At 37.6% G+C, this 14259-nt stretch overlaps 1 protein-coding gene across 3 annotated transcripts in view; it reads right to left on the reverse strand.

Moving 5' to 3' along the window:
• The window catches only part of ndst1b (N-deacetylase/N-sulfotransferase (heparan glucosaminyl) 1b), a 107062-nt gene that overhangs the window by 64297 nt on the left and 28506 nt on the right, over nucleotides 1-14259 (reverse strand). For all 3 annotated transcript variants that reach the window (XM_065287502.2, XM_065287503.2, XM_065287504.1), the window contains exon 2: nucleotides 10177-10286. The gene's annotated coding sequence lies outside the window, so the exon portion shown is untranslated. The remainder of the gene's footprint in view (nucleotides 1-10176; nucleotides 10287-14259) is intronic.

The raw sequence follows: 14259 nt of genomic DNA on the forward strand, positions 1-14259 counted from the left end.
CTCACAAATATAAATCATACAAACAAACTTTTATTTTGTATGCAATTAATTGCGATTAATCGTTTGGCAACCCTAGTTTCTAAATGACTGTAACTTGACATACAATCTAAAAATGTTGCACTTGTGGTGGAAGGTAAAAAAAACAAGAGCCATCCATCTGAATGAGTTTAGCAGTACCACCGGTGCTTTAAAGACCATAACTTTAAAAAATAGCTTTCAAGAGTCTGATTTATCATTTACTACTAACAGCAAAAGCACAGCTTGCTGTCAGCAGCTAAATTTAAAGAAATAGTTCACCCTATATACATCAGGTGAGTAATAAAAAAAATTGGGGAAAAAGTCAATCTCACAAAAAGTTGGTACTTGGATGACTAATCGATTAGAAGATCCTCATGTCCCATCCCTAATTTCTACCTCATATCGTAGCACACGGCTCATTTTTGTTCGCCACCCTCTCTGGAGAACAGGGCACTTGAAGCATGCTAGATCATTTGACCCACAGCGATTTCACTGCACTGTGGAGAGAGCACACTTTCAGATTGTTAAGACGGCTTATTGTTCTGGGACTGCAGAAAGAACAAGCAGCGCTGCCAGGAAAATGGGGGTTGTTTAATTGTGAATGAACGCGTATGTCTGAGAATGTTAGTAGCGTTACGCCTGCACAGAGAAACAAAGTGCGAGCATGTGTAGCCCATGAGAGAGACTGATCGATACCAGGTGCCTGTTCCATTTAAACCGCCCAAAAAGAATCCAAGCCAAGTTAAAACACTTCTGTTTGCTAAAGTGGGTCAAAGTAACACTCCTGTTGCAGTGCTTAATCCATGTCATCTCTACGGGTCAAAGAAGGCTGCGCGGTGCTGGCCGGCAACCTGCTTCCTGTCTCCCAAGGTGCTGTGAAGTGAAAGATGGGTGTTGGTCTCCAGGCGGACTCCATCAATCAACGTTTAGAGGGCAGTGGTGCAAGATGCACAGAGGGTTGGGCAGGGAACAAGAACAGGGCTTGTGTGCACAAACACACACATTCATATATTCAGTTATAATACGCTTGCTGTCTAATGATGTATAGGGTACAGAATGCTGAATGTTAGCTACACTAAAATGTGAAAGTAAGCACATCAAAGAAAAGTAATTTATAGTCTTTAAAGCAAAATATAGCGCCCAGTTTTCGGTTTTATTTTTTTCACAAATTCTGTTTTATTTATTCTCAAATTCTGTGTTTTTTGTTTTAATTTTTCTGGATTCTAGTTAAATTAAATTTAAGTAATCAAAAAGCAATTGAAAACATTAAACCTATACAATTTAACCAACCTTTTATTTAAAATTATAGGCCGATGTATTTTGGCAATGTACTACAACCATGCGACTGACAATCAACCAATGTGTATTTTTTATGTAATGTATTCTACCGCAATTTTAACAATATTAACATGACCGCTACAAATATAAAGTGTACACACATACGGTCTGTCTGTGGTGTGCTCAAAACTTTATACATGACTCAGTACTACAGTGTGTGACCGTCTTTAGATAACCACGAGCCTCCGGCTGACCGCAATTAGTTCACATTTAAAGGGGTCGTTTTTTATAATCCCATTTTTTCAAACTTAGTTGGGGTGTAAGGTTGCTGTTAGAGCATAAATAATAGAGATGCTCCGATCAGCATTTTTGGGGTCGATCACCGATTACCGATCACCAAGATCATGATCTGCCGATCGCCGATCAGTGCCGATCACAGAATGGCAGTGAAATGGGAATCTTTTATCTATAATCTAGCAGAGTTTACAGCATTTGTAGAAATTAAACTAACTATAAATTAGGTATATTATTGTTTTAATAGAGAATCAAATAAATAAGCACCAGAAATATTTCTTCTTGCAAAGAGAAATGTAATATGCCTTTAAAAAGGTTTATGTCTGTTAAAAGTAATTAAAATAAAACACTTCACAGTCTTTACTGTATGAATTAAATATACACGCATTCGTATGAAGTACAACAGTTTTTCACTGATGAGCAGAGAGTAATTTTATTGAGAGATGAATTAGGATACTGTAGCTTTAAGACGTGGGAGAGATCGTTCTCTTCATGTGCACTGATGACCGGCTGCTGTGTATGCGTGCGGCGGGTGTCCGCAAACAAGAGCAGCTGTGAGGAATTTTAGTGAGTGCCGATCGCGTCATTTAATGCCGTTATCGACCGATTACGATCGGCGGCCGATCGATCGGAGCATCCCTAATAAATAATACCTCAAAGCTCAAAGTATAATGCCATGTGATATATTTTATTTAAGAAAATTCGCTTTTCAATAACAAAAGAAAATGCCTGGTTTGGACTACAGCCCTCTACTTCCCAAATATATGATGTCAATATAAGAGTTTTTGACTAAACTTCACCCCCAGGAATAAGCCAGTCACCAGCTAAGCTGCTGTTGAATCACAACACACTAAACAATCTACACAATTAATTGTTAACTCGTTACATATTTCTGAAGAAGGGACTTCATAGAACAAGGAAGACATCAGCCAGTTTTTAGGACTGTGAATGCAGCGCTATAGAGATAAGTACGTTTTGTTAAAAATAATGCCTAACCAAACATGAACACCTTATATTGCGCAACGTAAACACAATCAAAGCTTCGAAACTTTGAATTTAGAAGCAACTGAACACTTCCATGTTTTCCCTATTTCCCGTATTTTCCGGACTATAAGTCGTTCCGGAGTATAAATCGCATCAGTCAAAAATGTGTTTTCAAGTGGAAAAAACAGATAAAAGTCACACTGCATAAACAATAGCATAGAACAGCAGGCTGAATAGGTGTCCGTACATGTTAAAGTAAGCAGCACAGAGTGGTTTATATGAAATAATTTTGACGTATAGGTTACACCTGACTATAAGTTCCAGTACCCGCCAAACTATGAAAAAAGTGCAACTTATAGTCCAGAAAATACGGTACATGAGTAGTAACACAAGTATGGTAGCACAAAATAAAACGTTGCGATTTTTTAAGTGGATAAAAAATGAGAACTATATTGTATGGCGAAAGAGCACTTAGTTTGCAGCGCTTCGACCTCGGCGCACAGTAACATCATCACTCCTGACTACTCCCCCTCTCTCTCAAACTTCTGTCAATATGTGACATAGGTGCTCTTCCGCCTTACAATATAGTTCTCATTTTTTATCCGTAAAAAAAATATCCACGTTTTATTTGGTGCCACCATGCTTACTCGTGTAACTACTCATGTAACAGTCTTTAAATAGGGAAAACATGGAAGCATTTGGTGTCTTCTAAATTGATCCCTGTTTGGATCCTAAAGAATGAATGGGGCTAGGCTAAGTGCTAACACATTCACAACACCCTGTACAAAGATTAAGTGCACGTATTCAAAACGGTGGTGTTTTCCTTTGAGATTTAAAATAAATCTTTGGTGTGCTCAGAGTGTGCATGTTAAAATTTTTGTAGGTACAAGCAAAAATGTGTGCATACTTTTAAATGCAAATTAGCTTATGAAATGCAAACACTGATCGCCATAACGGTGGTTTGTTGGAACTGAAACTCAATTGTGCTGTCAATTATTTTTTTTCTTTCTCTTTCTCTCTGCACTAAATGGCAGTGCCGTGGTTGGATATTTGCAGATTAAGGGGCGGTATTATTATAATAAGATGCCCTTCTGACATCACAAGGGGAGCCAAATTTCAATTACCCTTTTTTTTTCACATGCTTGCAGAGAATTATTTACTAAAACTAAGTTACTGGGTTGATCTTTTTCACATTTTCTAGGTTAATAGAAGCGCTGGGGACACAGTTATAGCACATAAACATGGAAAAGGTCAGATTTACATGATGTGTCTCCTTAAATCAAGTTGTCCATAATATCCTATTAAATGTTTTTTCAACACAATTGCACTATTATTTGACCATAACGTGCAGCCTGAAACGAATCAGCCTGGAAACAAACACACAAACAATCACCTTGACCACTGTTAGAATGATCAGAAGGATACTAAAAGTGACAAGTAACGTGGAGAGAGAAAGAAAGAGAGACAAAACAGGACGATCAAGAGGGTAAACCAGTACTGTGTAGCCATCAGAGTAAATTTGCTCAAAAGAGCGTCTCATTAGTATTCATAGACATGATCAAGGCCCCTCCACAACAGTTGAAGGTTTGCATTTACATTTAAAAACCTTCTAACAAAAGGCGAGAACAACAGAAGTCTAGTGCTCTTGGCATTGTCTAGAGCAAATGATCTCGGGTGCATAATTAACCACATAATACTGACTGAGACATTAACATGAGCGAAAGAGTGGGGAAAAACTCCTTGGGTTGTTTAGACGTTTATCTGCTAAAATCGTTATTGTTAAAACCACAAGCACTGGCGTGTGGATTCCATCTGTTGTTTAAGATGTTATTAGACACACAGCAAGAACAGAAACGTTTTGCAATTTACCACAGGCCAAACCCATTTTTTTATTTCTTGCGCAGGTGTGTACTACTGCAATTCATCAACGAGACAAATAACATCAGGAAAAATATGTTAAGAGTCTCAGCTGAGAATCAAGCATTATTATGTTTAATCAAAAGACATATGATGAGCTTTATTAGGTCAATGTTGTACAAAGCTCAAAGACTTTGCCAATACGACAATACTTCTGAGTCATCACACATTAAGCCATTACTCTGTATCTAGCGCAGATCTGATCTTGCATCATGCAGAGAGTAAAATACATTAGACCAGATTTGGGCCGCTTTCAAAAGTGGTTCTAAATCCAATATGTCTCTCATATCTGATCATCTGACTTAAATCAAAATACTTATGGTCATATCCAATCTCTTCTTAAGACGGATAAGCAAGTTCTAGTCTGGAGTCATAGGTAAGTGTGTTAAATGCAGAGGAATTACTATATATCAATCATGAAGAAAGTAAAGACAAACTTAAATTCCTATGGGTCATAAGAGACACTTATAAATATTAATATGTAGATTCAGAAATGTTAATGTCATTCTCACCTGTCAAATTACCCATTACAATATAATCATTTTGTAGTCACACATCGTGTTTAGCAAATTTTGCCAAGTCAAACAAAATTAATATGATAATTTGCAACCATTTCTATCGGTGTCTAGACTGTTAAAACTGAAGAAAATATAAATCAAATCAAATTTGTGCAATGAATTTGCAATGCAAAACAAAATGTTCATGTCTGTGTGTTCAGTGTTTCCCACACATTGATTTATTTGTGGTGGCCCGCCACAAAATCAACACTAGCCACCACAAATAGATTTTTCATGATTCCCATTTTTATTATACGATTTAAAGAGCTCCTATGGTCCGATTTACTATTTTACATTTCCTTTGGTGTGTAAGTGTGTATTAGTTCAAGTTAACAATATGCAAAAGGTATAAACCCCAAAGTAAACAATGCGAGTTATCATCTCCAACGTGAATCTCTTTTCTTGGACTACAACAAACAACAAACACACGGATTGTAGGCAACAGTTTACCTACTGGGATTGGCGATGTAGTAGAGACCAAGAAGGAGAGAATTATGAAAATGTTGGACTCACAGTCTGTAAGTTAACACCTGTTAGCATTGCATTGTAAGCAAATCTTTCAAACATGGTAAGGAGTGTCATGGCTGACGTCAGAGGTATTCAGGCCAATCACAACGTACAGATTAGCTGGGCAATCAGGGACACAGAGCTTTTCAAATCAATATACAACAGCTTCGTTGTATGCTTCTGTGTGTACTTTCTTTTTTGCATAAATGTCAACAGTCTCACATTTCTGAATTTGCACTGAATTGTCTGCGCAGTACGAGATAGACAATAAAACTGTCACATGGATTTAAAATAAAAAAGCGCTCATAAAATAAAAACTACTTGATGAGAAGACCAACAGCAGTAAGGCTTCAATGCAAATGCATGATGATTTTGTGAGAAGAGGTCACGTTTATAAATCAGGATTTTGGCAGCAGTTAACTCTTTCCCCGCCATTGACGAGATATCTCGTCAATTAAGAGAAAACGCTTCCCCGCCAATGACGAGATTTTCCGTCTTTCCGCAATACCGCTATTATCCACCAGGTGGCGCCCTTCCGCAACTTTTTAAACCCGGAAGTATTGCCCTATGGCAAGCAGTTGCATGTCCGTGTCTGTTTAAAAGATCGCTCTGAATGGGATCTCTATGAAAAGTCCGTCACAAAAATGGAATTATCTCTGCTTTTTGCTCAAAATGTGGTGTTTTTGCAGAAACCTACCCATATTCAAAAGCTGATTACAAAAGAACCACTGAAGGTAGGATGAAACGTTTTTTTTTTGTTTGAAAGCAGAGGGTCTGTTCTTTCATTTGGTATATTGTATGTTTATATATTTAAAGAAGAACATTTTCTGGAAGGCATTAAACTTTGGTGACAATCATGAAAAACGCTAGTGCTGGCTGGCAACTTTTTTTTTAAACGCTGGTGGTGAAAGAGTTAAAGGAACAGCTGGTTGGATTTAACACGAGGTGTTATTGGGTTGTGTTTAGTGACTATTTTATAACCTACTCGTTTTATGGTTGACAACAGAACAGATCATATGCAAAAATAGCATTCAGTTGTGTTACCATGCAATATAATGTGACAGATCAAGAAGAAAAAGTGCCAACAGTAAATCAAATGCAAACATTACTAGATGACATCACATATATTCTAATTAGCATGTGATGTCACAGTCTCAAAACCTGTGGGAAACACTGATGTATGTAGTGTTATTTAATGTTTTAAAAAGCAAATAGACAAAATATAACACTCGGCACAAAATAATTACAAGATCTCAGGTTAATGTAGCTGGGGGACTGCCATCTTGATAAGACCACATCACGTATCGAGCCATCCCTGTGAGATGCCTTTTTAACCTATTAATAATTCAATTCTGCCGATGGCTTTTAATTATTAATGAAAGTTTATAATTCATCTTCCACCTCGATTTTGCTCCATAAGGTGAAAAACAAAAGAGGGGTTGATGCCAAGATCAATCATGCCTGTGGGCACACATCCCATTATCACAGCCCCAAAACAGGCGTGTATGTGTAAGAATGTTGTTATGTAACAAACATGAGAAAATATTTTTCATCATCATGCATTTTAACCAGAATCCTTTAGCTAAAAGCAAAAAAATGTAAATAGTGATACAGTTGTACAGATGTTCAGATTTCATTTTCCATGCATTCCCAGAAACAGGAAGCTGATCACATAAGCGATACAGTCATGCTTCGTTGCAGATGAAACCAGCAGTATCGGATTCTGTCTTTGGCTGATCGGAAAAGCAAGCAGCTGCCAATAGTGTGACTCATGGCTCTCACGTGCGCCTCTTAAAACCCTGACCATTTCAATTCTCACTATGAAGGCCTCTGCAGATTTGCTCTTACACACCTACTCAGGTGCTAACACAGCTGAGGCAGAATGAAAACACATTTTTATTACATTTCTGTCCATTTGCCACTGTTTTACTAACAAAACAACAAAGACACAACAGGAAACACTGGGGAAGGAGATGAAATGAATTGAGACTGACTATGAAGGCTTAAGGGTCGTTCAAATTATAATGATAGCTATAAAAATATAGTTTTAAAAATACTTTTATTTGTGTTCACACCACAACCAAAATGATAAAGATACAATGACATCACAGCGATTTTTTTCCCCAACTGATAAACCAATGACAGCCAATCAATCTACTCTAAATCTTAAGTGCACGCACATTGCTGAGGTCCATTATAGAAAAATACTTCAGGTGTCCAGCGCTGTTGCAGTTCGCAAGCCAATTAGCATAAAGTAATTGTTATCCTTCAGTGGTGTAGACGCTAATATGTTATCGTTACTGTGCGTTCACACCAGACGCGAATGAAGCGAATAAATAGTGCCATTTAACAAATACGCTCAATTTGCCAGCTTTAGCTCTCAATATGTTTTTATATAGCTCAAATTGAGTAAAGTGCGTTTTTACAACTTATCAGATTGTCAAACCTCCTCACTCACTTTCTTCCAAGCAAGATCCTTTTTATTCCCGTTTCTATAAAAGTACGAAGATGCAATGACGATGCACAGCTCCGGGTGTCCGCATACAGCAACGATGATTGTGTCCTCCATTGTCGTTTCGTATTTCTGCCTCCCCTCGCTATGTCGTAATGTAGTGACTACTAGGAGCAAGCTCCTGATTGGTTAAATCAGTGCGAATATGGGCCAAAGTTCAGATTTTTTTAATGCCAAACGCCCAAAATGCTCAAATCACGACACAGGATGTCCATTGCGTATTTGCATTGACATGTAAATCACTCACGGTTAACGCCTCATTTGCCCCTGGTGTGAACGCACCATTATAGTAATCGTAATAATGTGAATGGACCTTAAGGGTTGCTTTAAAGTGTTCATTTCTTTCTGCAAGCCTCATGTAATTTTGAAAGCATTAGAGACTTATCATATGTGCACTTATTACACGGCTTTCTGGAATGCTTGATTCTGATTGGTCAGTTGAGACATTTGCAGGTTCGTTCTTTTCGAATAATAACCGCTCCAAAATAATAACGCATAGCCGGTACTACTTTTACGAGTAAGATCGCTCCGCGCCAATAAAGATTACTGTTTGTTTGGCGCCATCTTGTGACAAACACTGGACAACCACGACAAGACACAGAGAGCTTACTGAGACTGAACTTGACAAAATAGAGCATGACAGCTACGAAGCCAACACACAAAAAAATACAGAATGGGCATTAAAACTTCTCAAAGACTGGCTAAAAGAGAAAAAAATGGAGACAGACAAGTATGAAGCAGAGGATCTTAATAAGGTATTACGATCATTTTATGCATCTGTGCAAAGTTTCGCGGAAGGATAAAATTTTTAATTTAAAACAAATATGCCAAAAAAAATTTTCAAATTCATATTCATGTCCAGTTTTTTTTCTTATGTGACAAGTAGCCGTGTAATAAGCGGGATAATGTAGAGGCAGCCGGTAGTTATCGGGAAATAAGCCCCTTCAGTGTGATACAAGACCCTCCGCTTCGCGTCGGGTCCTGATCACACTGTCGGGGCTTATTTCCCGATAACTACCGGCTGCCTCTACATTATCCCTTACTTATTAAAGTCAGTCAGTACCCATTGACTTCCATATAGGGAAGTTAACAATCGATTGTTTAATTGTCAATAAGAAAAAAATCGATAAAACTTGATAAGAAACATCATGCACGTTTGTGCGGCTCCTGCCCAAAACACGTACAGACAGAGAAAAAAAATGAAGCGAGCGCGCAGAAGTTAAACTAGCCATGATCACAACGATGCTTTTAAAGTCATGCGAGACGAGGCTGGTAGCCAAAGTAACGAAATGGCATCCGCAGTGGATCGGAGAGGATCCGATTCAGAAAATGCAAATCCGGTTAGCATACTGAAAGCAAAGACCCTCTCTAGGCAAGCCTGCAAGATTAGCATAGCAACACTGCTAACGCTGTTATACACAGGAAAGGAGACCAGAGGCCATTTTTAATGAACATATTAAACTGTAATTTTTAATTCTGGCAAGAAACTGTTACATTTAATCTATAACTTGAATTATGCATGCAAAATTTTAAATTGATGATTATCAAAACACCAACTACATTTACTCATTTTATAATCCCACTAGCAGGTAATTTAGACAAAAAATATTAGCATGACAAAGCTGGCGGTTTTATTGCCATTTAAGCACAATTTCATGTCATTGGCTATATGCCACTGCAGTAAAGGCATATTGCATTATAACAGTTAACGATTATTCGATTGATTGATCGTTAATTTAAACAATCATTGACTATGGGGAATTGCATAAATTGACATCCCTACTTCAATAGTACTATGGAAGTCAATGGGTAACATCAACTGTGTGCATACCATTATTTATCAAAATATCTCAGTTTGTGTTCAACAAAAGCAAGAAACTCATACAGGTCCAAAACAACATGAGGGTGAGTAAATGACAGAATTTTCATTTTTGGGTGAACTATCACGTTAAAGGCCACCTAAATCCTGTTGACTTAGTGTCCGGTCTTCTGACAGACATGAAGCTATGTGCAAGCGCATTACAAGGTACAGCAGGACCACACAACAACTTAATGTGTGTGCAATATTCCAACTGGTAAAGCAATAAACCCCGACTGGCCTTTTCCTACCTCCTGTGGACAGCATAAGCCAGCGGTCCTCCTAGAATCTCATCAAAAGTGTCTGGGCTCATGTAAGCTGCGGATCTGCAGGTGAGTCTTCGGAGACGCCGCAGGCATTCCTGGAAAACGAATCAGAGAGCATCGATTAACAAAGCAATAAGGGGACACGCTGGTGGGCTTCAGACAGATTATTTTCTCCTGTTATCTGGCCTTGTTTACTATAATTCAGTTACAGTGGAGGTTTCAAACTAGAACTATGTTTTTTACGTAAAAGAGAAAAAAAAATGTGTGATTTGCAACACATTTTCAGAATTGAGTAGTTGACTAAGTCTTGGCCTTCATTTATAATAGCTAGTCACCCAATGCAATATGAATTATAAATAATACTGTTGCTCTAGCAACATAAAATACATTTCTCATTACTGAATGGATGAATCTCTGCTGTTCACTGGCTGGCTGATGTTACAAAAGAATTTCAAGCATCTAAATCCAGTTTTTAATGCAGTGCATTGTAAGATGTAATATATGAATAATGCAAGCAGAATTTGCCCTGCTTGATGCTTCACGGCTCTGGCAAACACAGGTCAATCTATCCAGTTCCTACCGGAGTAGTCGCAAGACTCCGAAAGCTCTTTGAAATGAGCTTTCATGCATAAACTACAGTTGGCATTGTAGCCTTGAAATAAAAAACAAAGACAAAAAACTCCTGCAAATGGAGTGAACTCGACATCAATAGCAGAAGAAAAAAGCTGAATCTGAACAGATGGATTGGCATGGAAAGACACTTCAATAGTGCTGGACCAACAAGTTTATCCAAAGGAAGTCATATCTCCCAGTCTGTCATTATGGCAAAGAGGCACAAAAACCAACAGACCCTCATTACGCTCCACAATGGAGCGGGCTTACACCGAACAAGGGCATGAGATCGCCAGCGCTCCGGTCTAATGACCGCTCTCAAATCAAGAGCTAACGTGGAGAGATCTCGAGTGGAGGATTACAATCAGAGGTCCTGTCGAGTGACAACAAAGATCACGGGCTGAACGAGAGGGTTATTGCAGCTGTTCGGGGGCCGAGACCCTAATATCTACGGCTGGCAAGAGCCACTTGCTAGAGCAGCAAAACACAGTCTAGGTGGGTAGGAGGAAAAGAGACCAAAAATAACAACTTCACACTTTATTGGTGTCTGTCTGAACAGCTGAGGCCATTCCTCACCTGCTCGAGCAACTGCTGCAGGCTCAGTTTCTGTGAACAAATGCAAACACATGAGCTCTTAAGTGAGATAACAAGTACCTTACAGAGTGCGGGAGTAAATTATGAAGTATTATTGAAGCCAGCAGTGGGGAAGGATTAAAAAATATATTTTTTACACCCGGGATAGATGCAAAACAAAAAATATATATCAGAATCACCACTGTAATGTAATTATTATTTAAGCTAATTAATGAAAGACATATGGAGGAAATAAGCAGTACAGTTAAGTCCCACGCGGAGTGCAACAGCCGGTAATGAGGGCACATCTGCAGCGACATACATGAAAGGATGTACTGTTAAAGGCAGTGTAGCTGATTATGAAAAGTGCTGACAGTAGCCTGCTAGCATTGAAATACGGTTCCCACCCTCCATGCATATCGCCGTTCAAAGCCACACCTCCTCCAAACACCACAAAATGCATCACTATCTAAATCCATCAAAATGTACAAACCGGTCTAAAAGAAACACTGCAACCATGGTATTGTTTTTTGACACTTTTCCTCGCACAGTACAAAAGCAGTACAGCCAATATTAATTTGGGTTTTTGCCGTTTGCTGATCCAGATGCTTTTTCGTCATCGACTTTTTTTTAAATGTGTAGGACTGTCAAACTATTAATCATGATTAATCGCATACAAAATAAAAGTTTGTGTTTGCATATTACATGTTTGTGTTATTATGTATATATAAATACACACACATTCATTTATGTATTTAAGAAACAATTACATGTTAATATATATTTATTTTTATTTTTATATAATTTATATTATAGGTAAATAAATAAAAATATCTAAAAAAACCTTTTTCCTAAATGTATACATGTATGTGTGTGTATTTATATATTAATAATAATTACACACAGTACAAACACAAATGATATGCAAACACAAACTTTAATTTTGTATGAGATTAATTGCGATTAATAGTTTGACAGCCCTAAAAATGGGTTTTCCTTTTGTTGCCAATTCAGCAGTTGGTTGCTGCTCTTTGCCTGCCATTTTTACTCTGTTTACAGAGCGGATGTAAACGCGATAATGATGAAGTATGCGTAAACAGGGTGCGCAGTGGTATGCAAAACACGTTTACAGAAGGGTAGTAACAATTGCATGCGTCCAATGATTGCATTCGGTCCGAATTTTTTTGGCCCTATACCTTTCACAGATAACATATTTATTAGGGGTGTAACAGTTCAAATTACTCATGGTTCGGTGCGTATCACGGTTTTGTGCGTATCACTGTTTTGGTACGTTTCGGTACACTTTGGTCACAACAAGCTTCTTTACAAAAATAAAAATCTAAGCCACTTAGATAAAATCATTTTTCTGCTAAAATCATCATTTTCACTTAAGAGCACTTGCGAGGATAACGGGACGATTCGATTCTTTATCAAGAACCGTTACACCCCACCCCTAATATTTATACATAAAAATGTAAGAAACTTTAAGAGTGCTTGCTATCAGGATGTGAGAAGACTTTCAACAAGCACAACTAAAAATGTTTCTGGATTAAATCAGATACCCTTCCTTTAATAATCACAATTGGTAGCCTTTCAAAGCTTCTTTACTGCCAAGAAATAAGTCTTTGGATCACAATATCTACAAGGAAAAAACACTTTTAAATGTTTTATAAGTAGTTGCACATATTTGGTTTCATTACCTACACTGAAAAAAATGATTCATTCAATTTACTCAATTTTTTAAGGTAAGTGGTTGCAATCAATTTATTTAAGCTACATTTAAACAAAAAAATTAGAAAGGCCAAAAACTGTCGACATGTAAGCGTGCACACCTATCATAATACGCTACTATTGTTCAGTAAAATGTATTTAGTCTTTTCACTTATTTCGGCCAAACACCGGAAATGCTTTTCTTTATATTTTCGGTCTAATAGTTTCGGATGCCGAATATTCAGTGCATTCCTAGGTACAAGAATATAAAATTAACGAATCTGTATGAAATATATTTGTTAAATTGATAAATTCATCTTTACAATCAACTTAGAGAAGCAGAAAATATATTTTAGTTGAATTTATTTTCGTTTTGTATTCTTGGAAGTGGAAACACACCGTTGCAACAGTATCAAATTCTTCCCTAATAAGTTTTGTCTGCACCAAACTTCCGTACTGCAGAAACACCCCCACATTGCCAGCATAATTTCTTTCAAATCTGATATGCTGTCATAACAGAGTTGGGACAGAACTGAGATTAGAGAACAGAGAGGTGGACATAACCTCTTTATAATGGCTGCACATTTATAGAAAATATATCAAATTCATGCCTCAAGCATGTCATTCTTTCCCAAGCCCCTTGCCAAAAGAGAAGTTGCATTGCTCTTTATCGTAGATCATATCTTTAAACTCAAGATATCAAAAATACAAAACCACACATTACAAAAAAAGCCATTTCCCCTGCTTGTAAAGATGCCAAAACTTACAGGCATGCACTAAACAGCTGCTCAAAACTATTGCCGTTTTTGAAGGGGTGGTTTTGTTATCAGGTCCTCTTTCCTTACAATGACAACAGTGAAAAATTACCTTCAACGAAAGGCGTTTTTGCTTCTCTGTATCAGACAGAAAATCATTTAAAAAGTGACAAAATGTCACAAACATTGTCCCTAGGCTACGACTACAAAATTCCATCAACGGCACGCAGAGATTTCCATTACTTTTCATTATTCTGTGACCAGGGGATAGCCGACTGTCGGACAGGAACTCAAGGCATAATGTTTTATCACCACTTTTACCATGCATTTAAAGCAGGATTTTCATTGGAGGTTTTAAATGAACACTAACAGCTTTTACATATGATGGGTGTAAACTCACATTTAAACATCTCACAAA

The sequence above is a fragment of the Paramisgurnus dabryanus genome, chromosome 18, assembly GCF_030506205.2.
Source record: "Paramisgurnus dabryanus chromosome 18, PD_genome_1.1, whole genome shotgun sequence".
NCBI classification, from domain to species: Eukaryota; Metazoa; Chordata; class Actinopteri; order Cypriniformes; family Cobitidae; genus Paramisgurnus; species Paramisgurnus dabryanus.